Source organism: Aphelocoma coerulescens, chromosome 12 (assembly GCF_041296385.1).
Source record: "Aphelocoma coerulescens isolate FSJ_1873_10779 chromosome 12, UR_Acoe_1.0, whole genome shotgun sequence".
Taxonomy (NCBI): domain Eukaryota; kingdom Metazoa; phylum Chordata; class Aves; order Passeriformes; family Corvidae; genus Aphelocoma; species Aphelocoma coerulescens.
Window position 1 is genome coordinate 18,983,954 of NC_091026.1, and position 27,528 is coordinate 19,011,481.

The window sequence follows — 27,528 nt, forward strand, 5'->3', positions numbered from 1 at the left end:
CTTGGCTGTGTCCTCTGGAAGGATATGAGGCCATCCTGACTGTAAGGAATCACCCATGAGGATTATTTGCCTGTGCCTGCTCCCTCCTGGACTCATGACAGCATCCCTGCACCTCAGTAACAGCTGCTCCAGCTCTCCTGTTCTTGAACTTTAACTGGATTTCAGCATCTATTGAGGTTTTTTTTTAATCTCAGAACTTCTGCTGCTTGAGGATTTAGGAAGTTCAGAGCAGCTAAAGCTCCTGAGTGCAGTGCTCAGCTGCAAGGGCTCGGCATCAGTTGGTTCATAAATAAGCTGTGTTCAGCACCTCCCTGTGCCTCCTCTCCTGGGCTTGTATCCCAAAGTTCTCCCTCCTAACAATGCCCAGCATCTTGTGCATGAGCTAAGGGAGGGATTTCACTGGAGTTTCTGTATCCTCATGGCTTCACTTCTGGATACTGAGGCAGGTGGATGTTGGTCTGTATTCTCCTCCTGCCTGTACTGGTGGGACTGGGCCTCCACCAAGGTAGCTTGGGAGTGAGGCCACTGTGAAAGGAGGTCTGACATGGAAATTTCACCCGCCTGAGGCTGGAGGATCCCTTTTCAAATGCAGGGTGAGCAGCAAGAGCAGGGGCTTTAAATAAATCCCTCAATCCCAGAGCAGAAACCATCCCAGTAAAACACAAAAGCTCCTGAAAGGTACGAAATTTAAGACACTTGGAAGGTCCCAGTGTTCCCAGTTTGCTGGGACTTGATCCCTACTGAGGCTGTGAAGGGATGACCTATCCTGAGTTGGTGTGGAGTGTAAGAATTGACCTAAGCTTGAGAGAAGAGGTGGAAGCAGCCCAAGGCATCTCTGAGAGCTGGCCTTCAGTCAATCCATTCATCACATTATTAAAATATCATAGGGAGCCAGGGAATTGAGAATTCCCCCTCTCTGTAACTTCACCACTGCATCAGAGTTGCCAAATATATGGAATTTTTTTCTTTTCCTCTGTACAAAACAACAAGCTTAGCTGCTTCCCTGAGACTATTCATTTTCACCACATCAGGAACTTATTAATTCTTGATGAGAATTCAAGCATTAATCAATTCTTGATTGAATTCTCCCCAGAGGGAAAGAGGAGAAACTGGGCCAGATTTGCCTTTTGGCTGCTTTGAGTTCTGTCTCTGACTGAGCACACATGGAGCAGTGGGATAATCAGTCTGCTCCATATCAAACACATCTCCAGAGCTAATGGGGCACTCTGAAGGCAATCTCCCTGTACAGGTGAGGAAAAAGGGGCCAGAGACCCTTTCCTTTGCAAAAACACTTTAAAACCTTCAGATAAAGGTGATTTATAAGTGCTGCTGGTATTTTCTCCCTCATGCCAGGGGGAAAAATAAAACCAAAACAAACCCAAACATATAATCCTATGAAAAAATATGTCAAAACAGCTCAAGAAAATGTTATTCCTGTTAATTGCAAGAGAGAAGGAGATATTGAGGTCTCAGGTGGTGGCAGTGCAATCCCAGAATGGTTTGGGTTGGAAGGGACCTTAAAGCTCATCTCATTTCCAGCCTGCCATGGGCAGGGACACCTCCCACTGTCCCAGGTTGCTCCAAGCCCCAATGTCCAGCCTGGCCTTGGGCACTGCCAGGGATCCAGGGGCAGCCTCAACTGTGCAAGGAGCCTCCTCAGTGTGTGGAACCTTCAAGGCCACTCTCCACTTCCAGAGCAGCCCAGCCAATCCCTCACTGTCCAAGGCTGGAGCCTTTGGCAGCACAGCAACCACCAGCTGCTCCCTGAGCTCAGGCTTTGGGGATGGACTTGAGCTGCTCAGCTTCTTCCTTCCTCCCTCCTTCAGGCTGGTGCAGTTGAAAATGGTTTCGTTTTTATTCCTTCCAGCCTTCAAAGCCAGCCTGCTCTGCTTTGAAGGGCTGGTGCTGGGAGCAGTGCAGATGGGAGGGCTGCAGGAACTCTGCTCCCAGAGCCAAAGAAAAGGCAGGTTCAGAAGGGATGGGAGCCTGGGACGAGGACTGAGCGTTTGGGCAGAGAGCTGAGCTAACACAGGGTACAGCTGCTGGGAAGGCACAGACCTGGAGCAGCTTTTAAGCTCCTTTACTCTGATTTTTCAGGCTTCTGAATTGTAAAAGTGTGTGGTCCTGGCTGCCCTGGGAAAATCAGAAAGAACAGGATGAGCTTTAGTGTTGGTGCTGGAGCGTGGGTGCCAGAGAGGTGGAGCTGGAGGCCTGGAACCAGAGGGCTCTTGGTGGCCCAGGAAGGCACAGCTGCCCATGGGTCCATCCTGTCTGGTTTGGGGCTCAAAGCAGCAGAATTCTCTGCTGTTATTTGAGGTTTTGCCATGCTGGGGCATCACCAGCAGTGCCAGGCTTTGGTTTCAGCTGTGAATGGCTCTAGTGGATTTAAATGGGTAAAAAAGGGGAAATATTCAAATTTTCTCTTCAAAGACACTTCATGCTCAAAGTGTTAAGGAAAATTCCCTGGCAGTGATGGCACACAATGGGATTGGGGGTTTATGGATTGCTGTCCTGCCTCCTAGGGAAAGAGAGAACCTCTATTTCAACCAGTCTCAGCTGGGCAGGAAGGGTAGAAAACAGCTTTAAAAGGTCAGGAGGGGAATAAGGGAGCACTTAAAAGAAGATGTCAGCAATGAAATGGAGATTCATCAATTCTAGTGACCTGTATAAACAGATGAGAGGAGTTGTAGCTGGTCACTTAAAAGCATGTAAATTTAATTAAATTGGTATTGCTTGCAGGAAAGCGAGAGAGTGCTGAATATAACAATTAGTGGCTCTTTGTGCCCTTTTGGAAGCAGGCACAGGGAAATGGCACTGGGAGCAGCCTGCAGTGCCCTTGTCAGTCCCAGGCAATTAATACAAATGAGCCATCAGCATTCCAGGTCAGCTTCTAACAGCTGGAATACAGGATGGGGCCGTGGCTGCTGGGAAATAAACCCCACAGGATGTTCTTCGATCTGGTTTTGCAGGGTGGAAGGAGCTGGGCTTAGGAAGGGACTGGGAGAGGAATTTCTGGGTCCTTTTCTCTGGGAAGCTAACACAGAAGGTCTGCAGCAGCTGATGGCAGATTCTGAGTGTTTCCTAAAAACTGTGGCTGACATTTTCCTAATTCAAGGTGCATCACATCCGGCAGGAAGGAGCTCTAGATTAGATCCCATCTCCACAGCAAGAGTCATTGATCAATGCATGGAAAATTAGTGGCTTCTCGGTTTGATTGTGTCTGGTTTATGCTAATGGGGGAAAAAAAAAAGGCAATTTATTTACTGTTCTCCAAAAGATCCAGTGCCCCAATGAGGAAAACCATCCAACTCCCTAAGTCCTCCACCCCTCTCCTGTCCCTGGCAAAATACTCTGTAAATGGCAAGTGGGGTGATCAGGAGCACATGGCAGGGAATGGAAGTGAGGAGTTGGGTAAGACTGAGAGGAAAGAGCATGAAAAAAGAGCATGACCAGCGAGTTTATACCTAGTTCTTAATGTTCTTTAAAAGTGATAGGAGTGAGAAGAAGCTGGACAGTTGCACCAGACCATTTCCAGGTGGATCCAGGGCTGCTGGTGCCTCTGTCCTCTCCCTTGGAGGGAGGAGGGTGATGCTGCTGCCTCCTCACAGGAGGGAATAATTTATCTCCCAGCAGTGATTAAGAGGCAGTTAAACAGCAGCTCCTCTCATCAGACTCCCTTAAATCAGCGAGTCTGGCTAACTGGCACCTAAAATTTTTAAGAGCTACTCTTTGGATCGTTAATGTTTATTTTTAATAAGTCCTGGCTTGCAGGGGAAGTTTCAATAGGCTGAAAGAAAGCTCGTGCGCTGCCATTATTTAAAGAGGGTAAATGGGCTGCCCTGAGTAATTACGAGGCTGTCAGATGAGCGTTCAATCAATATGTGTTTGATAGCACCAAATGTAAGGTCATCTATCCAGGAATAATGAACGGCGCTGGTACAGGCAGCAGAGGAGATCTTATCCCGAGCAGCAGCAGGAGAATACTGAGCAGGGCTGGGGAGAATCTCTCACTGCCACGGAGGTCTCCACGTGGGGATGCTGCTGGCCTGGTTTCGTGTCTGCAGTTCATGAGGATGCTTGGAAATTGAGGGAATTCAGGGAAAATTCACCAGAATGATGAAAGACTTTGCAATCCACCATATAAAACTGGAGTCTGCTCAAGCCACAGAGGAAAGGTTTTATTTAACTCTCTTCAAAATCGCAGAAGCTTCATGATTTCAAACAACCATCAAAATCTCATATTGTCTCTATTTTTCCAGATTCATTTCTTATTTAATTGACAAAACTAGCAACAACAACATCTCCCTGCTTTTCCCCTTTAATTGGTTGTTGGATTTTCTGAATGAAAATGCTGTTGGACTTTGGGGATTTGGGTTGTGCATTACCAATGCAATTTGCACGTTAATGTTGGATCTGTAAATTGTTTGTGTTTCAAAATAAACTGCCAATGCCTTTATGAAAAAGGGAACATTAAAATCCAGGAGTTCTGTAGGAGCTGAGTGTGGAAGGGCTTCTGGAGACTGCAGAGCACTTAGGTCTTGGGTACTCCCACCCTGATTTCTCACCAGGAAAGTGGGAAACATCAGGAGTTAAGGAGATGTGGAAATAAAATGGTGTTGTGGGAATAAAGATGCCTTTGACAAATTTCCCTGATAAAACCCTATCATTTTGAAGTGTGATTTGACTTTGTACTTAAGTGAAGAGCTGCTTTTCAGAGTTTTAATGACAACTTCTGTTTGGAATTTAAAATCCATCTTTTGGCAGATGAAATCTAAATGAAGTCCATCAAATCATTCATATAGGGAAAATTCCAGGTTACAATGTTTGCAGTACAACTTTCCCACTCCATTTTCCCGTTCTCCCCCAGGTTAAGTTTTTAGCCTTTCATTTCATTCCTCGGCAGGTGAAATTTGATATTGATATTTCCCGCAAACTAGGCCAATATTTATTTCCTAGACCTAGCTAGGAGGAAAAACCACTTTGTGAGGTGGAAGTCCCTGGGAGCAGCAGACAATCAGGTTGGAATGTGGATGTCTGAAAGTGGGAGTGGATCCTGAAGGCTTTGCCAAACTCTTTCTTCTCTCCCCTGCTGTGCTGGACTTGCATTTGCTGCAGCTTCTAGAATATATTTGTTCCCAAAAATTCACTTTGTCAGACTCACCTCTGACTCTTTCTTTCCCTTCCTTCGAAATTCCAGTTTTCCCCCTCTCCAGGGAAATAGCCCTTTGAAGCTTCCTCACTTTATACATAGTAGGATTATTAAAAGATTTGTGGGGTTCATTCACATATAAAATTCCTCTGAGGAGGATTCCAAGGATTAGCACCTATTTGGGAGTCTGGTTTGGCTCCTCCTCCTTCCTGGTAAACCAATTTCTGCTCATTTCAAGTTGATGAGCCTGATTATCAATATTCCACCAGTGAGTAAATGGAATTCTATTGATTTGGGTGGAGCTGAGTAAGATTTCTAAGTTAACTTTTAATCCACAGGATCCAACTCAGTCGGATACAACTGGCAGGATAACATCACTTTTTAATCCAAATCCATTAACAAACACCTTTTTTCTTTTCCTGAGTACTCACCACCTTACAAATCTTATTTTAATGTTTTTCTTAGTGTGCTCTGTAGCTCTTTAGTGTTAAAATTAAGAAAACAAGCATTCTTTTAATTATCTAACAGTGGTTGGTTTGTTGGCTTGGATTTTTAATGAGTGTTTCTGTGTTCTTATCACTAAAGAAACCACTGCCAAAAGTCAGTGCCTTTGCAAATGCAGCATTTCCCAACGAGACCAGCAACATTCAGGCTTATTTTTGGGAGAGTGCTTTGTCAAATAACGGTCACTTTGGGTTACTGTGGACAAAAGAATTATTCACTGCTCAGCTGACAGATTTTCCTCAGTTTCCAAGCCCTAAAAAAGATAAAATATACCTTTAACTCTTTTAATATTTGCAAATGTGATATCCACAACTGAGCAAACCCAGGATCAGTGAGGACACATCCCACTTTTTGTGAAACATGGAGAGCACTTTGTATAGGGTTTCTAGTGAAGTCTCCATTATTGTAATATGTCTGTATTTTAAGTGTTGTCAGGTTGTCTTTCAATGGTGTTTGTGCTAAAATGCCTTGGTAGGCAAATGGCTGTGAATTCCACAGAGCTGTAATTTTATTTAGGAGCTCTGGTTTCCACTTGAGTGACTTGGGAGGAAATTATCAGGAACTTTATATGGAACTTTGATCATGCAACCCATTTTTGTTAGTTTTGTTTGCTTGGGGTTCTATTTATCCTTATGGAGAATTACAACCCAGAAAAACGAATAAAATACAATTATGTCACAGGGTGTATTGATCCTCAGGAAGTGATTTCTAAGGAATATCAATCCTGCAGCATCTCTGTGTCATTGCCTGTGGAACTGGTACATTTTGGAGCAATAAACTGGAGAACAGGAGTGGAGGATTGTCCGTGTCCTGGCCACCACCAGCATGTCCTGCCACGGGTCCTCTGCTGCTTGCTGGGATGAGTTGGGGGTCTCTGCTGTGCTGAAATGATCATTGACCAAAAACTCATGATCTCCCTCAGCGAGGAAAAAGCTGAGAAAGAAATGTGGCATTGAAAAGAGACAGAACAAAGACTCCCAGGCATGGGATGCTGGTGATCAAAGCACACCCAGGGACGTGAGCTCAGCTCAAAGGCTCCAGCCACAGCTCTCATTTATCCATGAATATATTCCTTCTATTTCATTCTCTACTAGTTGTTATTTCTGTCATCCCTATTTTCCCTAGGAGGTGGTCATTATTTCATGGTTGTGCTCCAGTCATTATCAATTGATGGGATTGTTTCATGTCCTTCACAGAAGAAATCCTGGTCTGTCCTGAATTCCTGTTTGTGGCCTCACATCAGCAGTGAGGGGGAAAGTGTGAAGGCAGCTTTAGTTTGCTGGGTTTCAGTCCATCCACATCCCCAGGTTGTGTTCTCCAGCATCCCGTGGGTGCTGTGGCACAGAGAAAACAATGACACCACCTCATTTTTGGGGGTGCTTCATCTCTGTGTTCAGAGAGGCTTTGCAGCCCAGGACACAGATTCCCAATCCTCGCTCCCATGAAAATTTGGGGTGTTTTTGGACAGTCTCTTCCTGCCTGCCCTGGAGGTTGAACATTTTGGGCGTTTTCTTTGCTGCCTGTGTGTGGCTGGACTGATCCTGCTGCCTCCTGGGTCTTGAGATGCTGGAGGCTGATCAAAAACCATTTCGGGTCATCCCAATCTTCTAAAATGCCTCATGCAGAGAAAATATCTTTCCAATAATATCTTCAGAATAACTCTTGAGTTTTTGCATGATACAGAGGTGTCACCACAAGGCTCAGCAACAATTTTAAAACAGGTTTAGAACCCCCAGATGTCAGACATGGAGGCAGCACCAGTTAGGTGTTGCCAGCCCCTTGTTTCCAAGAGTTAACTGAGACATGCTAAAGGAAATATTATTGATTAGCTTTCAGGGTAAAGAATTAGCTATGTTTGCCCAGATATGTTCAGCATCATTGTATATTGACTAAATGTATGGAAGATAGATAAGATACAACCATGATAGGCACTCCTTGTCTGGAGCAATGGTCTTCATTAACTTGATTACTAAAGAGAACATATTAATACTGAGTCCTACAGCCCCTCTGCCTCCCTGTGCGAGCAGCAGCATTTCAATCTTGTATTCACTGAGCTCCAATTCAAGTTTTCCAATGTTCTAACCTTTGGGATAACGTGTTCTGTGCTCTTCTGAGAGACAGGGAATCAGAGAAGGAATGAAAACACCACCCTGAGCAATTTGGGCTAAGAGTGAGGAAAACTTGTTTCCTTCACATTAATGGTTAAGCTTATTTTCACAATTGGTTTGAAAAATGGGAAAATCACTTCATTTTCCAGATTATCTTGCAAATAGCAGATGAATCAGGTTTTGCTTGAGATCCAAGAATGAATATTTAAGCAGCAGGGATGTTGTCACTGGAAGGAAAACAAGGATGTGCTCACCCTGTGGTTGGATTTGCTGTGCTGCACTGAGGTTGCCTGGGCCATCTCTGTTTATTCCAGACTTTGTGTGGAATCTGGCTAGTTGCTGTGATGAATTAAGGGGCCAAGAAGATGAAGTGCTTTAATCATAATTGCCTGTTGAAGAGCCAAACTTCAAGGAAAGGATTTAATATCTTTAAGTGCAAGAGATAATAATAATAGTGGCAAAAGTTCCATTGTAAGGAGTAATTTCAGTCTCTAAAATAAGTCTCTAGAATAATACTCAACCAAGTAATTTGTGTAGCTACATAAATATTCCCTGTGTTCCTTAAAGCAGCTCCTTTTTTTCCTTCAAGTCTGCAAATTACCCTTTTATGAGATGCTGTACAAACTAACTACTGTATCTATTCAGAGTATGATAATATCTCCTTGCCTTTGAATGAAATATTTGGCCCTTGAGAATATGCCATAGCTCTCCTCGCAAAATACGTGGAAACTGAATAAGATCTGCAGCTTTATTATGTACATATAATGCTGGAACCTGTGGGATTATGTGTAGTAACCTTATTTACAGAACCAGGAGGTGTATTTGCAGAATATATTTTAGGCTGGAACAGCTCAGTAACACATTTATAACATCTTCTGCTTGTGTGGCTTGATCTCAGAGAAATGCCAAAGGTCTTATCTCAGAAAAAGGACAAGGGTCCCCAGTACAATCTGAGTATTTAGAGTGTAACATTTCAGAGTGGCAGGAATAAGATCTGTACCTGACACAATAATAATAAATCAGTTTCTAAATCCTTTTGGCTCAAAATGCAAAGATATTGTAAAGAAATGCAGCTTTTCTCTGATAAGAAAAGCTCATGGGTGACATGTCCACAGAGATTCTTCTTTTGCAACTGGAATAGGGCCATGAATTCTCAGGTACCAGAAAAATAACATTTCAGTCATACTGGTGAAAATGCTTTAATTTCTTCCAAAAGTGGATTCCCTCCCCTCCGGAAGTAGGACTTGCACTGGTGAAGAAGCTTCTCCCCCACATATGTGCAATTCCCAACTTGAAATCCACTTGCTTTGGAAAAAAGGCGGTAAAAAAAAAATCATACCCCTCCAAATGAGAAAGCAGCCTATGTCTGGAAATTCTGAGTTTCAAACTCTTATTTTTTGGGAAGAAGCTGGGAAAAGGTAGAAACATTCACTTGTCCACCTCAGCTGCCCTGTGGGCATGAAATTATTCTTGACCACAATGTGGACACGTGTTAGGGCTTTGCAAAGCAGTGTTGTGGTTTTAGCCATGATGCCAAAGGCCTTTACAGAACTTCTGAGAAGTCAAAATACAGGACAAAACAGCTTTATCTGAGCAGAAGGAAAACAGAGGTTTCCAAACTCTTTTTTCCCCCGATTCCTCTTGGCAGTTCCTTCACAGAAAAATAATTCCATTACATTGCTGTTTGAAACATGCAAGTGTGATCACTTTGCTGGCTTTAGTCATTCTATTTTTCTTTACTAAGCTGTTCTTTACAGGCCTTTCAAGGCACTGGAACCGAATCTGTGTCCAATCAAACTGATCAGCATTTTTGGGCATGACTTTTCAATCACAGCATGATGTTCAGTCATTTAATGTAACCTTATACAACAGAGCTGTTTGGATTATTCCCTAAAGATTATCTGCAGGATCTTGAGGAGCACTTTGGGTAGCTCAGAAGTTTCAGCACTGTATATATTTTTCATTACATTCCTGCTGTTTCTGTAATGTTTCCAAAGTGTCGGTGTTGGGTACGGTAACAGAAGAGTTGGCAGTTTCCTTCACTGAGACAGCAATGCTGTCTAAGGTGAATTAAAATAGACTTCACTTATTTGTGGAATTAATTATTAAAATGTGCTCAGCAATCACTCACATCAACTCTCTGTGCTTACAGGGCTTTTTTTTCCCCTCGTGCAAATACCACCAAAACAATGAGAGGTGGTGCTGGGTTGCTTTGCGTTAGTGATGGCCAAACCTCCTCCTGCCTCTTGTATTATTTAAAATGTGCCTTTCATTAGGTATTCAGTGCAGTGCGTTTTGGGGGGACAAAAGGAATCCTGATTCATTTGCATCAGCGCCTAAACCTGCAAAAAGCTCTCGAAAAAAAAAAAAAAAGAAAAAAGGACTATAATTTTCATTTGGTTCTTGCCACTTGTCAGCTTCTGAGTAGGCTCAAATAATTTTATTGGATTTTGGGGTTAGGCCTGATTGGGTTTCCGGTTCTCCTTCTGTATGGCTGGGTTGATTTAGGAAGAGCCCTGTAGAGTCAGCAGGGAGTGCCTCCATGAGTCCTGGAATGGTTTGGGCTGGAAGGGACCTTAAAGATCACCTGGTGCCACCCTTGCCATGGGTAGGGACACCTTCCACTATCCCAGGTTGCTCCAACCTGGTCTTGGACACTTCAAGGGATCCAGGAGCAGCCACAGCTGCTCTGGGCACCCTGTGCCAGGGCCTCATCCCCCTCAAAGGGAACAGTTTCTCCCCAGTAGCTCATCTAACTCTTCCCTCTGGCAGTGGGAAGCCATTCCCTGTGTCCTGTCACTCCACCCCTTGGAAATTGGTCTCTCTGCATCTTTCTTGTCAGCTCCCTTAGCTACTGGAAGCCACAATGAGGTCACCCCAGAGCTTCTCCTCTCCAGGCTGAACAATCCCAGCTCTCCCAGCCTTTCCTCCCTCTCCATCCCTCTGCTCATCCTGGTGCCTCCTCTGGGCTCTCTCCAGCAGCTCCAGGTCCTCCCTGTGCTGGGCCCCAGGGCTGGGGCAGCTCTGCAGGTGGGGTCTCACCTGAGCACAGGGGTGCAGGGGCAGAATCCCCCCTTTCCTGCTGGGACCAGCCCAGGGCATGGGGGGGTTCCGGGGGCTGTCACCCACAGCTGGGGCATGAAGATGACAAAAGAAACCTCACCAGATTTTCCTGAGATTCAGCCTCATTAAGAATCCCTGGAATTAATTTTGTCAGTGGCTCTCAGAAATCACACCTCCACCATTCTGGCTTCATTTAAGAGCAGGTGTGTGAGCACAGCCTAAAATTGAGGAATTTGGGAGTGGATGTGAAGCGAGACATTTAGGAGGCTCTCTACTGTGAAGGAGCAAGTTTAAAGGTCTGAAGTTGTGGGTATTTTTTTTTCAACAGAGATGGTCTTTGAAATAATTTCGATCAGTTCTCTCCACATTCCAATTTCAGTTTTATAACACCCCTCACTGTGCACGTCTTGGCAGGAAACTTGCCCATCTTGCAGAGCCTTGCATGAATAATTCATGGCAGTGTCATGCTGATTCTCAAAAGGTTGGAATATTTCTTTGGAGGAAGTGTTTAATAAGACTCTTCCAAACAACACAAACTATAGCTTTGTATGAATTTTATGGGGTAGTAGCTCTCAAAAGGTTTTGCATGATCAAGGATTTAATGAATTGAAACCCCAAACATATGGTAGCCCCTTTTACCTATTTGTTTCCTGGGTTGAAGCATGGAGATGAAGCTGCTTAATTGGGGTCAGAAACTTGAATTTGCCACATCTGAAAGCACAGAGAGAAGTTTCAAGAAATAGGATACAGCTCTTATTGGGCTCCTTGTATTTACATCTTCAGTTGGGTGATACTACACAACAGGGATGGAAAATGAAGCAGCTTTTACATTTATTTTTCCAAGCCAACAGCAAATACCACAAATCTCCTGCAAAAATACTGAAATTCTCCCAGCTGCACTGTGTCCCAGAAATTGTGTCCAACCAGGTGTCATTTAACCCATCAGATATGGGAACTGAGGCATTTGCAGTCTTTGGAAAGAAGCGTGAGTTCCACAACAAATTACGGATATCTAGAGCTTCTGAAGCTGAGGGTGTTTTGGCTTTGTTGATTTTTCCTTTTGAAGACAGCTTTTAAGCAGGCCTTGTTGATCTAAGAGGCTGGTTTGAAAAGGGAAATCCCTTGAAATATTTCAAAAGAATTGGTTTTTCTCCTTTTCTCTTTTAGAATTATTCCAGTTTTTAATGGGCGCTACTTTGCTAGAAAAAAAAAAGAAATAAAAGCAAAACCCAAGGCAAGAACCAGTCAGTGTAGTTAAAATACAACATCACATCCATCTTGGTGTTTGCAGGAACATATTTCAGGGTGCCTTTGGCAGCTATAAAATATTTGGTGTTGTTCTGAAGATGGGAGACCATAGGACTTGTTGAGAAGGAAAATAACAAGGTGGTAGAGAATTGGCTCTCATTACTGAGCTCTGCAGGAGCTCAGGAAAGGATGGGGAGCCCTTTTTCCAAATTTTCTCCAGCAGCTCTGGAGCTGACTACCCAGGGAGCTGCAGAACCTCCATCCCTGGAGATTTTCAGAACTTAGCTAGAAAAAAGCTGCAGTTGACTTAATCCAACAGGAAGAGCTTTACTTTGAATGGGGAAATTGGGATCTCCTGCAGCCCCTTCCAACCATGACTTCTGTGAGTCATTTTAATGGCAAAGGTCATTTAGGATTTCAGTGAGACTTTGGACAACACCCAGTGGTATGGGAGGGATCACAGACCCTGGAGTGGGGTATAAATTACATCTCCATGGATTTCAGTGCCAAGATTCCAGCAGAACTCCCTGGATTGCCAGCCTGACTGTGCATGTGTGCCCGTGCCACCTCCAGGATCCGGCCTATTTTCTGCTCAAACCCTTGTGACTCACACTCATAAAACCTGCATGTTCATTCCTGCTGAAATATATTCCTACATGGATCTTGCTCCTGGCAGTGCCTTCCAGGGAGCTCATTTAAAGATTAGATTGGTGATTGGTGGTTTTCAGTGTTGGTGAAGTCGTTTTCTTAATCAGGATCTAAGAGAATTCCTTGAACCTGCTGATTTTTTTTTTTTCTTTCTCCTAGTTGTCATTTAGTTGAAATTAATATTGTAACTGCTTTCTCTGGAGACTCTGTAACTTTGTGTACTCTCATTTAGGGAGAGAAATATGGATGATGGGTGACTAATGATGCTTAGTTAGGCATTTTTTAAAAATAAATACAGAATCTGTCAATCCGCTCTCTGTCAGAGAGAGAAGCAGCTCCTGTTTTCACACAGTCTCTTCCTTGAGGGGATTCTGTCGTGGGAAGTACTGTAATAGGGAGAAGTGGATGGGATTTGACTTTTTTGGCAGTTTTCACCCTTTCCTTTGCAAACACCCTTCCAGTTATCCCATAACATTTATGGGGGCTGAGAGTGCATTGCTGCCAAAGAGAGAACGTCTTGCAATGACATTGGCCACAGCAAGTCAAGTCCTTATCCTTCACTTTTATAAATAAGGATAACAAAATTGGACAAACAATATCTTTAGCCTGAGGAACTCAGTTTAGCTGCACTGAGCAGGACGTTGCTCTGTGGATTTAGATTAGCAGGGTCTGTCCTGGGTGGTTTAGCCAAAGTGGCCTGGTGTGTCTCTCCCTCTGCCTCCTTTGCCAGCTGCTTACTGATAAGTTGGTTTTATTCCCTATCAATAATCTGGTGATTGATTAACTTAGTTCAGATTCCTCTGCCTGCAAGGTTCAAAAGGACACATTCTCGTTTTACTCATAAATATGCAATATTTTATTTCCTTCCTATTGACTCCTCACTCTTCAAATGCTCGTTCCTTACTTTTTCTCTTGTTGTGAACAGTCCTGTTTCCTGCTGCTTGAAAAAAAAAAAAAGGAAACACCTCACTTTCCAAGCTTTCCTAAGGGTTAACCCCTAAAAAATCCTCTCTTTTTAAAATTAGTTGTGTGCTGCAAGGTGCAGGGGAGCAGAGGGTGGAGTATGGCAGGGTGAGCAATCAGCTTGGATCCAAACAGAAAAATTCATGACCTAAATGATGCATCTCCCTCCAGATGTCAGAGGAGCAAATAAATGTTTCATAAACTTTGCTTTCCAGGTCATCTCTGAGCCACGATTTTTATGTTGGTGGTTTAACCCTTAATGTTTAGAGAAAGCAGCACAAGGAGAATGGACAAGGAGCAGGGAATATTCCTGGACATCTCTGCTCCTGGGAGCAGTTGTGGCACTAATGTGCAGGACTGATGCCATAATCCTGAGGATGAGGAATATCATCACAGGGATTTAATTTGTAGAAAAATCTGAGGAAATGATTTCCCAACCCTGTGAAAATACATCACAGCAGGCTCAGCACCCTGGGGGCAAGAGCAAAGGTGGCTGATCCTACAGGAGCCAAACTGGCCTCCTGTGGGGTCCAGGACACCTCTGTCCACCCAGGAAAGCTTCTGTTTGTACAGTGGGATAGAGCAAAGTAGATGGTGGATGACTGCATGGAGGAAGTGAGGGCACAAAGGCAAAATTATATTTGCAGGGGGAAGGCTTTTCCATGGACTCGACCCTCACTGCTGTAGGAGCACTGGGGGCTTTATTTGAGGGTGAAGGAAGAGCTTTTTAGGGCTGCTGCACCTTCAGAACTTGGATCCCTTGTGCCAGCCCTGTGCTGTTGAGCAGCAGTGCCTGGCACCAAGGCCCTGCTCTCTGCAGGACTCATCCCCGTGATCCAAACCAGCACCTGCGATTTTCTGTGGGGCAGGAACCCACTCATGGCAACCTGGGCCTGCCAGCCCGGCCTGAGCTCGCTGTGTCTGTTCTCAGGCAGCCAAATGGGCCTGCACACCACTCATTTTCAACAGAGCACAGAGACTGTCAGCAAATTCTGTTAACAAGTGGCAGAATTGATGTGCTCGTGGGCTAGTCCGACGCTGGAGATTTATGGTATTCTCCCTTCCCACTGTGCTGCTGCTGCTGCTTTACAATTAGAGGGAAGCTGGCATTAAAAACATCTGCTGCCCATGTTGGCCTGGAGTTGCCAAACTTCTGGCTCTCTTTGTGCCAAGGAAGGCCTTGCCAGCAGCACGGTTGTGCTCAAATGTTAACTCCCGAAAGCGCGGCCCGCGGGCGCCACTGAATCAGCACTAATGCTGACATCTCACTTAGGGAAGGGGAAGGATTGGGGAGGAAGAGGCACAATCAGGAGCTTAATTAGCATGGAAGCTCAGAAAAAATCGCATGTTCTACAAAAGAGCACGGTGAGGGGTTATTTCCTGAGTCTTCCTGAGATTTCCCAACAGCTGCTGTGGATGTGGCTTGGCTCCAGGCTGGGGCCTGGCACTGAGGTTCCTGCCCACTGGTGGCATACAGGGCACTCAGAGCCCAGTGTGGGTGTCCCATTTGTTCCCAGAAGTGTAAGATCAGTTCCCTTTGTCTCTCCAGATGAGTTTGGGTGAGCTGTCACTGTAGTGCTGATGCTGGGACGCTCCAGGTGGTCTGGGCTGCTCTTTGTGGTGTTCAGCCATGCACTGATACTTGTCCCCACATCCCAGTGTCCTTGCCACGTGTGTTCACTCTATTAAAGGGATTACTGACAGGTAAAGAAGCTGTCAGCTCCTCATTTTCACTCTTCACTCTAATGGTCAGTGATATTTTTCCTGATTGCTTCCCAAGCAGTATCAGCACCCCACTGGAATAAGACATTCTCATAGCACAGAAGGGAAAACAGTGGCAAAGTGCTCAGGATCCTGCACAGGGGGAGTTGAGGAGTGGCAAACCTTGGGAAAAACAATTATGAAGCCCATCTCTATTTTCTAGAAATGTTTTGGGATGGAATTACAGAATTGTTCAGGTTCAAAAAGCCCTTTCAAGGTCATTGAGCCCAACCGTTCCTCCGGCACTGCCAATCCCACCACTAACCCATATCCCCATGTGCCACATGTGCACATCTTTTAAAACCATCCAAGGCAGCCTCTGCCAGGGCTTAGAAATGGTTTTGGTGAAGAAATTTTCCCAAATATCCCATCTAAACCTCCCCTGGCACAACTCAAAGCTGTTTCCTCTTGGGCTATCACTTGTTACCTGGGAGAAGAGACAGACCTGCACCTGGCTACAAGCTCCTTTTAGGGTGCTGTAGAGAGCTTATAAGCTGAAAATTCAATCTAAAAATGAGGAATGAAATATAAAGTTTATTAATAGGCACCAATAATTGCTATGTGAATTTGTATTCTATATGGAGTAATGTGTTCCTTCTTCCAGTCAGTGTTTAAACTCAAGGTACTGTCAAACTTCCTAGTTAATTAGTCATTTTTTTCTCTTTTTGTAAATGTTCTGCTTTCTTGTATGTGTTGTTTTTTAGGTTTTGGGGTATTTTAAAACTAATAGAATCTTTTGTGGCTTTATCCATTTTTGGCATCACTCAATTGCAGGTAAGATCCTGACTGTGAGTAAGAAGTGCTGAAAGCAAGCTAGGGACCATTTCTTTGTGAATCCATGGGTTTGACCAGGCTGGTTTTACTCACCTGAAGAATTTCCTCACTCTTGGAGCAGCCAAGTCTCATGGCAGGAGCTGTTTGCAAAGTGAGACAGTCTATTTCAATGTACAGCTGCAGTATGAACATGCAAATTGCTTTTTCATAATGCATTAAAAATGTTTCACTTGATCAGAAAGGAGAAAAAGATGAAGTTTAGCATCAACCAGAGGGGCTTTGACTTCTGGGCTGAAGCACAGCGTTTATGACATGGAGAGATGCTTACATTTCCAGGCAATATAGTCAGTAGAGGCTGCTGCTAAATCTCCCTGTTGCCTGTATTTCCTTGGAAAGATGGTGTTGAGAGCACAAATCCCTGCAAGGCTCCTCCCTGTCGGTGTAAATCCCAGGCTGTGGCTGGATTTCAGGTGGGTTTGAGCTGTGTTCTGCAGAGTGGAGCTGCTGGAGCCAGGCAGTGAGCAGCAGAGGGCACTGATCTAACAGGAGTGGGAGAAAAATTGTCATTTCACTTCAGTGCAGTCTAAATGGCCCCAAGATTAATCTGTTAATATCCTCTCATTCCTTTCCCTCCTATATCAGTGTTAATTGCCAAACAAGTGACAACTTTCCCCAGTATATTATACTGGTCCATTATACACTGCTGCTGCAGATATGGTTATTTGCAAATTCGCTACAGACTCCTCCACAAACTCCAGAGGTTTTTATGTTGCTCCTGTATGTATGAATACAAATAAATAGAGGCTGCAGTTCCATCTATATCAAATTTAATCTGCATGCTGTTTAAAGCAGTCTAAATATTAAAACCAGATTATTGGAGTTTTCCATGGGAATAATTTTATTCTTCAGAGTTTACTTTCAAATCAACTTGTCTCTTTCCTTTGAGTTTGCCTCCAAAAGATGCTTTCTTCTCAGGATTACAGGATTTTTATTGGCTCTGCACTCACAAGTGTATTTAAGGAATGGTTTATACCTGTTGTCAGCTGGGCTGATAAATGCACCCACCACAGAGACTTGGCATAAATACTCATCATAAACCTGGCTGCATAAAACACATGCCATGAAATCCAAAGGACAAGGCCAGCATGGATGTGCTGGGGTGAAGGAGAAGGCAAACAGGGGCAGAAGTTGCTGCTGGTGATCCCCAGCTCCGGGGCAGAGCGGAGCAGAGGGATCCCAGCGGCTGCGGACAGGGCTGGAGGCAGAGGGTGTCAGCAGCACCGACGGAGCTTGGTGTGTCTGCAAATTGCTCTGACAGCCAGGGCCCTAAAAAATTTTAATTTGAGAAATGAACCTGCTCTAAACTTCACAAGTGAAGCCCTGCAGCTTCTGACTTGGCCAGGATTTTCGTGAAGATAAATGAAAATAGACTTAAGGACTCTGACAGCAGCCAGTGGGCAAGGCCGTGTCTTGTGTCTGACAAAGAGCCCGACCTGTGTCACGAGATTGAGGTCAGGAAATAAATATCAGCTGCTGTAAGCACGTCTGCAGTGTCACAGCATTATTAAAAGCCTTTCAGGTTGAGCAAAGGACAGTTGTGTAGAGGTAGCCTTGAGGTCTGGCCGCCTACAAATGGTGGTTTATTGTCTGTTATGTATTAGTCTTACCGAGAGCATGATGTCAGAAATAACTGCACCCCGCAGAGCTTTCGGAGATTTGGCTGCTGCCTTGTTTTTGGAAGAGTTTGCAGTGAAAAAAAGCCCATTACTGAAGGTGCAATTTGGTTGTTACTGAATATCAGGGCTCAAACCAGGAAAGGGATCTCACTCTGAGCTATTTGGGATGAAAACGCAAAACCACTATGGACAGCACTTCTCTCTGTTTTCTAATCACAATTAAAATGAGAAAACGTCTTGAATGGCTGGGAAGGGGTTATCCCACCTCCCCAAACATGCTAAAAGCAGCATGTTTAGTACTTGTTTTGGGAAATTCCTACCAACAGGTATAAACCATTCCTTAAATACACTTGTGAGTGCAGAGCCAATAAAAATCCTGTAATCCTGAGAAGAAAGCATCTTTTGGAGGCAAACTCAAAGGAAAGAGACAAGTTGATTTGAAAGTAAACTCTGAAGAATAAAATTATTCCCGTGGAAAACTCCAATAATCTGGTTTTAATATTTAATATTCCTACCTTCAGGTAGGTCATACTGTTAGGAGTCAGCAAACAACTGTCAGCTTCAACAGAATAATACCAAATTGGTCTCTCCAGCTGAAGACAGATGCCCACTTCCTATGTTCAAACAGACATTCTTTTCAAATATGGATGTAGCATCTTCCCAGTTGATTGGTAGTACAGCTTTGTGAGCACCAAGTACTTTCGAAAACAGAGTATTCACATTATGTGATCATTTCTTCAAAAAACTTTTTAATGCAAACTGCTTTGAATGTAAGTTTTGGGCTCAATTTTTCTGTCCTGTCCCCCACTGGGTGCTGTTTTATCCCCTCAGTATGAAGGCAGCTGGATTTTGTGCTTAATTACATTTTATATGTGGCTTAGCAGTGGCCATTTGCCAGAGAACTTATTCATGACTCTGGATGTGAAGCAGAATCTGGCTTTAGTTCAGTCTGAGAGGCAGCAGGTCAGACTTTAATGCGTGGTGGCTTTCTGATTTGTTTGTTTGATTCAGTCTTGTTCAGCAAATGCCAAGAAAGAATTTCCTACACTGAGTTAGGTCATCTCAAGCGAGGTCAGTCAGAGTGGGCTGCCCAGAAAAGTCCCTGATTTTAAGCTGATTTTTAGTTTATTCCTGGCAAAGGGAGGCAGCCCAGGATTTTCTGCTGCTACAGCTGCTCTTGGGCTCTGTTTCTGTCCATGAATTGCTTCCAGCTTAGGTCCTACTGCAGGATCTGGGCTGGACTTGTCCGAAGTGTATGTGAGCCATCTCCTGAGATGGATTTCCATATTTTATTAGTGGGAGTGAAGCAGCGAGCCCAGCTTTAGACTGCCTGAGCAGAAAAAGTAATGTAGACACTGCATGAAATCCTGCAGAACAGAGATGCTTGGGAGGGGCTTATCCCATCCCATACCGCAGAATCCTGGAATGGTTTGGGGTGGGAAGGAACATTAAAGCCCGTTTCATGCACCCCCTGCCATGGCCAGGGACACCTTCCACTATCCCAGGCTGCTCCAAGCCCTATCCAACCTTGAAATATCAGCTACTGCAGAAAGAGAAATAGTTCAGTATGTCAGAACCCACTAGATAAAAAAAAGAACTTAATTTTGATCCAAAAAGGAGAGAAGAACTCAGTGTTTCAGGCGTGGTACCCAATACCCTCATAACATCTGAGAGGAACGTTAAAAAGGAGGAAAAGAAGGAAAAAAAGCATTTTACAGCAACTGTAGGAATGTCACTAAGTTAGGAATGTGAGGGAGGTGTCCAAGGGGGTCACATTGTTGAGAGCTCAAAGGGCTGCCCAGGGAAGTTTGGGGTCCCCATCCCTGGAGGTGTCCAAGGAAAGCCTGGAGCTGGCACTCAGTGCTCTGGGCTGGGGACAAGGTGGGGACTGGGCACAGCTTGGACTCTTTGGATGATCTTTGAGATCTTTTCCAACCTCCCTGATTCCATGATTGAAAGGAGGATTGTGGCATCCATCATTTGCAAAGGTCAGTGTAGAAAATTCACCAATTCTTAATGCACTTGATTTCCTAAAAAAATAACTTAGTTTTCTTCACCAGCTCTACTGTCATTTCCCAGAAAACAAAGATACAGCCAGGAATAATTGCTTTAGCCTTTAGTTTCAAGTGGAATTTCTTCTTTTCCTCTGCCAAACAAATAGAAAAAGCAGTTGGACTGGTTTAACATATACTCCTATCTAAGAAGAAAAATCCAATAGAGATGAAGATAACTTTATTTCTGTCAGTGAAGAAAAATATATATTTGATCCAATCTACACTAAACTTTTTTTTGCAGTTCTTGAGAAATAAAAATGAAAAAAACAAATCTATATATCACATTCTAGGCCAGTATTTGATGACATTCCCCTTCAGTTTTCCCTTCTGTTTTCTTACTAACTACAACAAAAAAGGGAGAGTGTAAGTTTATGTACCAGTAAAGGTAGAGTAGCAGAGATCCCAGGCACCTCATTTTACAATTTGCTTTGACATGAAGTGAGAAATAACTGAGCACAACCTTTACTACAATAATTGGATTTTTGCCATCAGGAAAAGCTTGTTACATTTGTGTCCTCTGAGAAATAATACACTTTTTAGGTTGAGTTTTATAGACTCCACTCTGTGTAACCTTAGAGGGCTCAAATTCCAGCGAGAGGGATGTGATGTGCAGGGGCTGGATCCTTCCCTGCCCGTGTCGATCGTCTGTCATCGTTCTGTCAATAGTGGTGCTTGGTTTACACCACCACAGCCTCAAAATCATTTTGTGAGACAGGTCTTACAACACAGGCTAATTTTAGAGCAGTCTCCTCTGTCTTCCTCTTTTTATTTTGCTCTTTTTTTGCTGTTGTTGTTTCTGGTTTTGCCTGTGATTTTTCTCCCTCCGTGCAATTTCCTTGAAGAATTATAGAAAAATAGAATTAGTTATAAAATCTGCATGGATATTGCACCTGGAAATACCAGTTAGGTCAGAGCCCAAGGATGAGCGAGCTTTGTCAGCTGGGGATAGGAAATTCCTTTAATTTTAGCATCTCAAGTGTTTTGAAGCTGTCTGTGGTGTTCCTCTCCATCAGATCTCAGCTCCCCCAATCCAAAAAACTGCTTAATTTCATGCATCTCATTAAACGTGTGAGCAATTCCATAGATTTCATTAGTACTACCAAGTAATGTTTTACAAAAATCATTGACGATCATATACAGGTTTGTCAAGGAGTGTTTTTGTCATTCTGTTGAAGCTGAAATGAAACAAATATTGAAGATTTATGGTGTTACTTTAGATTTTGTTATCATGCAAAAGTCCAGAATATTCGTACCCATTGTGCTATTGCTCCTGTGTAGTGAATACAAGAGCAGTAAAAAAATGAAACATGAATTCAAAAATATTCTGACTTTTTATACTGTAAAAGAAGCAACAGGAGCACTGCAGATGAACATGACCACTGGTGAACCATTCGTGACCCCAAGAGATTGGCATTTCAGCATCCAGGATTAAGTATCCTATGAGGAACACTAGATTTGATAAAAGGATTAGATATTAGGAAGAAATTGTTGCCTGTGAGGGTGCCCAGAGAAGCTGGGGCTGCCCCTGGATCCCTGGAAGTGTCCAAGGCCAGGTTGGACGGAGTCTGGAGCAACCTGGGGTAGTGGAAGGTGGTGGGACTCGATGAGCTTTAAGATCCCTCCCAGCCAAGTCCATCCTATAACATAATATGATCTGAAGCTGTTTTATTTCAATATAGCCAATGTGAGATGGGAAGTGTGAGGTGATAACAAGCCATTTTAAGAGCGGGAGATAGATATTAAGTTGAAGTGCCTTGTACTCAACATCAATTTGAATTTACTTCAAACTTTGCATAACCTTCTCCTCAGAGTTATACAAATGTCTTGATAGACTCATTAAAATCTGGAAAATGGGAGAGAAATCTCAAGATCAGACATTCACGAACGAGAGGAAATAAAAATCTATAACTGAAGTGTGAAATGAGAGTGGATCAGTGAGAATTTTAAGTTTCAATTTCTTTCACTTTGTGGCTTTATCACACACCGTTATTTCACCACTTTTTATGTAGCAGAACGCACAAGTTACAACCTATTTATTCCGTTTTCTTTTTGCAGGGTCTTCTCTTTGGCTGTGTTCTCATTCTACTTGTGTAGCTCAAGGTGAAGACCCCTCTGGTGTCTTTGATGGAAGAGGAGAACCCAGCACTAGAGAATCTATGAGAAATAATGATTTGTGTGTGCTCCTTTCATTCCCCTGGTATTCAAAAGAGGAGAGATTCTGATTAGGGATCCTTTACAAGCTCAAAGTCCCTCTCCTCCTTCTAGAACCAGATTTTAAATGCAATTTACCTCATCAGGGGATGTGCATGGGTTTGTTTTTCAGAGTGTTCTTCTGACTTGTTACTGAGCACATCTCGTGAGTATTTCCTGTTCCTGTCTCCCTCCAAACAGACAGCACAACTGGCAGCATTTTTAGTCCCACAAACCAAAATTGTTTTCTCATATCTGCTGTTCCACTGCACTTAAAATGTGGTTCTTGTCCTTGAAATGTGACTTTTATTCTGATGAAAGATTTTTTGGTTGAGACTCCCATTTACACCCCCAATTGATGGAGAAACATTGAGATTTTCTTTATCATGATTGCACAGTATGAAACAAATTGCTTCAGATTATGATCCCCTCTAGTTTAAATTGTTCCACTGTTTAGACTGGAGCTGGCTGACAGTTTCTTCATTTATCTTTCTTGGCTAACGCAGCCCTGGACATATTTGAGGCATGGGGCTGGGGCTGGTTTGTCAACCCTGACCTTGTGCCACATTAGCTCTTTGCAAAGCTGACACTCTTCATTTCTCAGCCCTACATTTTGTTCTGAGCTCTCTGAGCCAGGATTAGCCACAACTGCTTGTGACATTTGTATGGACAGGTATTAAAAGCCATCATACGGGGTTTTCTTTTTCCCACTCCCTACTGGCCAGTGGTATTCTAGATCAGAGACACAAATCCCATCATTCACACCTCATAACAAAGTTTATTTGCTATTTGTCTTAACTCATTTATTTTATAGAGTTGGTCTGGCTGAAAACCAACTTTTACACTTGAAATCTGAGCCATTGAAACTAACAGTGAGTTCTTGCTACTCAGGGATTACAAGTTGTCTGTGATGGACATCCTGGTGGTTTCTTCTGAAAATAGGCTTTGGTCAACTTTAGGCTTTGTGTTAGGAAAGGAAGCAGCTTTGGAGCTGAAAACTGAGGAAGTTGTGTGACTCACAGTTGATACAATTGTGTAAGTACTTCCATGAGTGCTTGGAGTTTATTCCATGTTCACTTTAAATTGGATAAAACTAACCCTTGTTCCAAAGCCTCCGGGAGAGGCAGCCAGCATACTCTCATCTGCTTCTTTTCACCAGGAAGGTGGCCTCGCTTCTTCACAACAATTTCTTCCAAACTTTGCACGTTCAAAGGCTGAGCCTCAGCTTTGCTCCTAATGGGAATTAATAGCACCAGGAAATTCTAACAGCAGTTGTCTCTTCAGGAGAATGATGGTGTGACACACTAAAAGTTGCCTCTCCAGTTTTCCTGCAGACAGGAGCCCATGGGGGGAAAAAACTCCCACATTATTCAAGAAACAAACAAACCAAATCCACAATGACCCTGCTCACAGGGACTCCCAGACTGGCTCGTTTTCTATTGTAACTCACAAACCTTAAAAAAATATCTTGGCCTGAAAAGGTCTCACGTAGGTCGTGCAAACCCAAAGCATTTGGGAATCAGCTGCTAAAGAAACATGAAAACAAAAAAAATGTTGATTGCATTGTACTGGGAGAAAGCAGGTGAAGCTCATCCCAGCAGGGAGATTTATCCATGGCTCAGCTCCTGGATGAAGAGCAGCTCTTGGAGGAGAGGGAGGTCTGTGGCACCCTCAGCTCATCACTGAGCCCACATGCAGCTGTTTGGCTGCCAGATGCTCTGGTTTTAATGGGTGAATCACAGCTGCAGCCCTGAAAACGCAGCACTTCACTCTCCAATCTGTCCTGTTCAGTCCTGATGTCTCATTTTCACTCTGCAGATTATTTTCAGGCCTTTATAATTTTTTTTTAAGCAGTTCTTTTTGTTTTGTCTTGTATTTTTAGAGACCTTTGTGAGCCGTAGAATTCTGTGTGGTTATTCAAGTAAAGCTTGAAACAGTTGAAGTCCAAGATATTTTAATATGTTTAAATACTACAGAATGTAGGCCTAAATTCAATTAAGTTGAGAATTTCAAGAAACCTAAATCAGCCATGTAGGAGGCCCTGGAGGGCTTTTTCTCTCCTGAGGATAAATGTTGTGTTTCACATGGTGACAGACACCCAAAATGCAAACAAGGCTCACCTCCTAAATTTGGTTTGTTGTTCCATAGGTGATTTACCTTTATGGTTCTTCACCTCTAAGTGGGTAAAGAACCAAAAATATCTGTCCTTGGTGAATCCCAAATAATAGAGGAAGGCTAGTGAGCTGATCAGGAGAGACTGAGCGAGAATCAGGGAACAATTGGCAGTTTGCACTGACTGTCAGAGGGCACAAGGTCTGGGCATGTCCAGAAGTTGAGTTTCTCATGACTGTGCCCCTACTGTTGAGGATAAAATGTTGATCTTTATCAGGTCTGAGCTATCTGCATAATCTCCTTCCCTGACTGCCGAGCTCTCTGAACAAACCCTGCAGCGAAGGGACAGAAAAGTTCCATTTTCTAACTTGTTTTGTGAAAGATCTGTTTTGCCCGGCACTGCAGGCTTTGGAGAAGGTCATACCCACCAAGCTTTTGTCTTCAGTTGAGCCTGGACTTCCTCCTTCATGCCTGAGCAGGAGGAAGCTGTGAGTATATGACAGAATCATGGAAAGTTAATGACTTTGAAGATCATTTAGTCCCAACACCCCCTGCTGTGGGCAGGGACACCTCCCACTAGACCCAGCCATGGGCCACAGTCACTTATTTATGTGGGAAGTGAAAATAATTCCCCTCAAGAGCACTTCACATCTTCTTTTTCCTAACTCAAAACTATACAATATATTGATTTTTATTGCCTTTTTATGCCAAATAAGACACAGATGAGGCTATGTAACATTTCACTCATTTCTCATCCTTCAGTAATGATAATTTACATCAAGAGCTGTAAATTGCCAGACCACAGGAAATAGCATGAAATAAATATTTCCTAAAGCGCTTTAATATGAGAGCTAATACTTCTAATGTGTGTGTCTTGTAACTTGGTTCTGAGAGTTAATTGGATTGTCATACTTACATGGGTAACTATTCAAACAAGTCTAAACTTCGTAAAACCTCCTGTAAAGAGAGACAGGCAGTGTTAGAGCAAAATCAACCCCAAACTTTTAAGCCTGTTTGCACAGCAAGCTCAATAAGCACTTTTGCTGATCTGCCCGAAACCTGGACAATTTAAATGCCATTATTCTCTTTGTCAATGCTCAGGCAAGTTCTGGTATGAGTGGAAAACCTAAAAAGATGAAGTTTGTTTAATAAAACACGTTAAAATGGGTAGCATGAAACTGAATTATTTCAACTGGAATATATACACTGGAGAAAAGCAAGATCTTGAATATTCACATTACAGCTCATTGAAAAGGCAATGGGCTATGCAACAAGATTGACAACAAAGGGAAAAATGATGAGGAAAATTGCCTTACTTATCTGCTAGAGTGCTCTTGACTGCCAACTGTAATTTTATGGTTCATTATATAAAAAAATACCATTAATGTTAGTACTTGTGTATCATAATCACGAGAAGAAGGGAAAAAGTTCATTGAAATGTGCTCCATTTTTAATCAAGACACTGTAATTGTGTGTTTTTCAGGCATCATCAATTTCCATCAATTTTACTGCTGCACCAATAATGTGCTGCTATAGTTCTTCCACAGGTCAATTCCTGCATGAGGTACATTGACTGCAGGGTTGTAAACTGTAAATAAACAGTGGCATAATTTGTCTTCTCTGATATTACTTGATACATCACCAGCTTTGAGTTTGATAAGGGGAGCAAATGGAACGGCTGGGTTCGAATCGAGTGGTGCAGCACAGACCTTAGAAATTGTTATATAAATGTTGTTATATAAAATGTCAGGCAGCAGCCAATATTAGCATCGCAGAGCCACCATCACACAGCAAATGTGTCTGTCAACTTAGCTGGGTGTTTTTGGGAGTTCTGAAAATCACAGATCGGGTAAAATTGTCTGCAACAACAGCAGGGGCTGCACTGGGACGTGTCTGTCACCAGCCCTGTGAGTTGGCCAGCTCAAAACAGGCCTGGCCATGGGAGAATTTGGGTTCCTCACACCCAAAAGGGAGTGAAGGTGTCACTAACCCATTTCTTTTTTGGAAAGGGAGCACAAGGGAGTTTCATGACATCTTTGAGTGCACAGGAAGTTTTGTGCAGAACACATTTTCTGAATTAACGTTGGTATTATTCCATAGGATGTTAGGGAACAAATCTACAGCAGAGCCTCAATCCCAGAGCAATCCCACAGCAGAGGAGAAGCCTTTCCTAAGGACTTTCTTCATGCTAAAAGAGAAGTGATTCACAGATGATGTTTTCTTAGATGGAGGATGCCCAGACTTTCTTCATCCCATGAGTCTGTGGTGGAGACTGACCTTTGGTAAATGCTGCTCTTTTCTCTTGGGAATGGGCTGAATTTAGAGGACTGGCTAAGTTAAATTTTGTTTACAAAATTGAAGTTAAAACCAAGTCACAGCTGGCCAACCAAGTGCTAAATGTTTGTGTTCGGTGTGCTATCAATATTTTTGAAAGGTTTTTCACCTACTGGTGCAGAATATTGATAAAAACTGATGGTATTTATGGGGAGCCTCTGTGGAATCTGATCCTTAATCCCACTGAGCATATCCCCTTCTTTCAGAACAAGTCATGGAATCACAGAATGGGTTGAATTGGAAGACACCCTAAAGATCATCTCATTCCAACCTCCTGCCTTGGGCAAGGACCCCTTCCACTAGCCCAGGGCCAGAACTACCACCAGTATTTGTTCTCCTGCTCACTCTTTTAATCCCAGTCTGAGATTGGGAGGCTAATCCCAATTAGAGCTGGCATTTTAAACCCAGTCTGAGTTTCTTGCTGAGAAATCTCCATGTGGATCCCCAAAAGTGGGGGCAGATTTGTGCAACCCGTGAAAGCAGCCCTGGCACACACCACAGCCTGGAATGAATGCATTTTCTCTCCACTCTTCCTGTTTTGAAAGTTCCCTGTCCTTAAATAAAGGAGGAAAAGCTCAGTACTCTGGCAAGGGCTGGTGCTGAGTAGCTCATGTTAGGGCAAACAGCTCATAAAAGTGGCATTGCTTGGGTCATATATTCGTGTAGTATTTCAGCTGTGTGTGTGTCAGACACTATCGGATTTGTAGAGCTTTAATTATAAATTACTTGATAAAATAAGGTCAGCTGTCAAAAACCCATTCCAGTGTCTGAGGCACTCCAAGTTTTGGTGGTGGGGGGGAGAAAAGAGCAGCTTATGTAATTCCTGAAGAGTAGAGTCTTCAGTCTGGGGAAGTGGAGGATGGTGAGACTGCAGCTGAGGGGCTTTCCTGAGGCTGACAAGCCCTCCAGAAATCCCATCACTTTGCCAAGGCAGCAGCATCCAG

The 27,528-nt window shown here is 43.4% G+C and overlaps 1 long non-coding RNA gene across 1 annotated transcript in view; it reads left to right on the forward strand.

The window, feature by feature from the left end:
- LOC138117538 (uncharacterized) overlaps positions 1–27,241 on the forward strand; it is a 31,260-nt gene extending 4,019 nt beyond the window's left edge. Inside the window, exons 2-3 of the long non-coding RNA XR_011154692.1 lie at positions 26,351–26,532; positions 26,791–27,241. This is a non-coding gene — a long non-coding RNA (uncharacterized lncRNA). The remainder of the gene's footprint in view (positions 1–26,350; positions 26,533–26,790) is intronic.
- Positions 27,242–27,528: the final 287 nt, after the last annotated feature.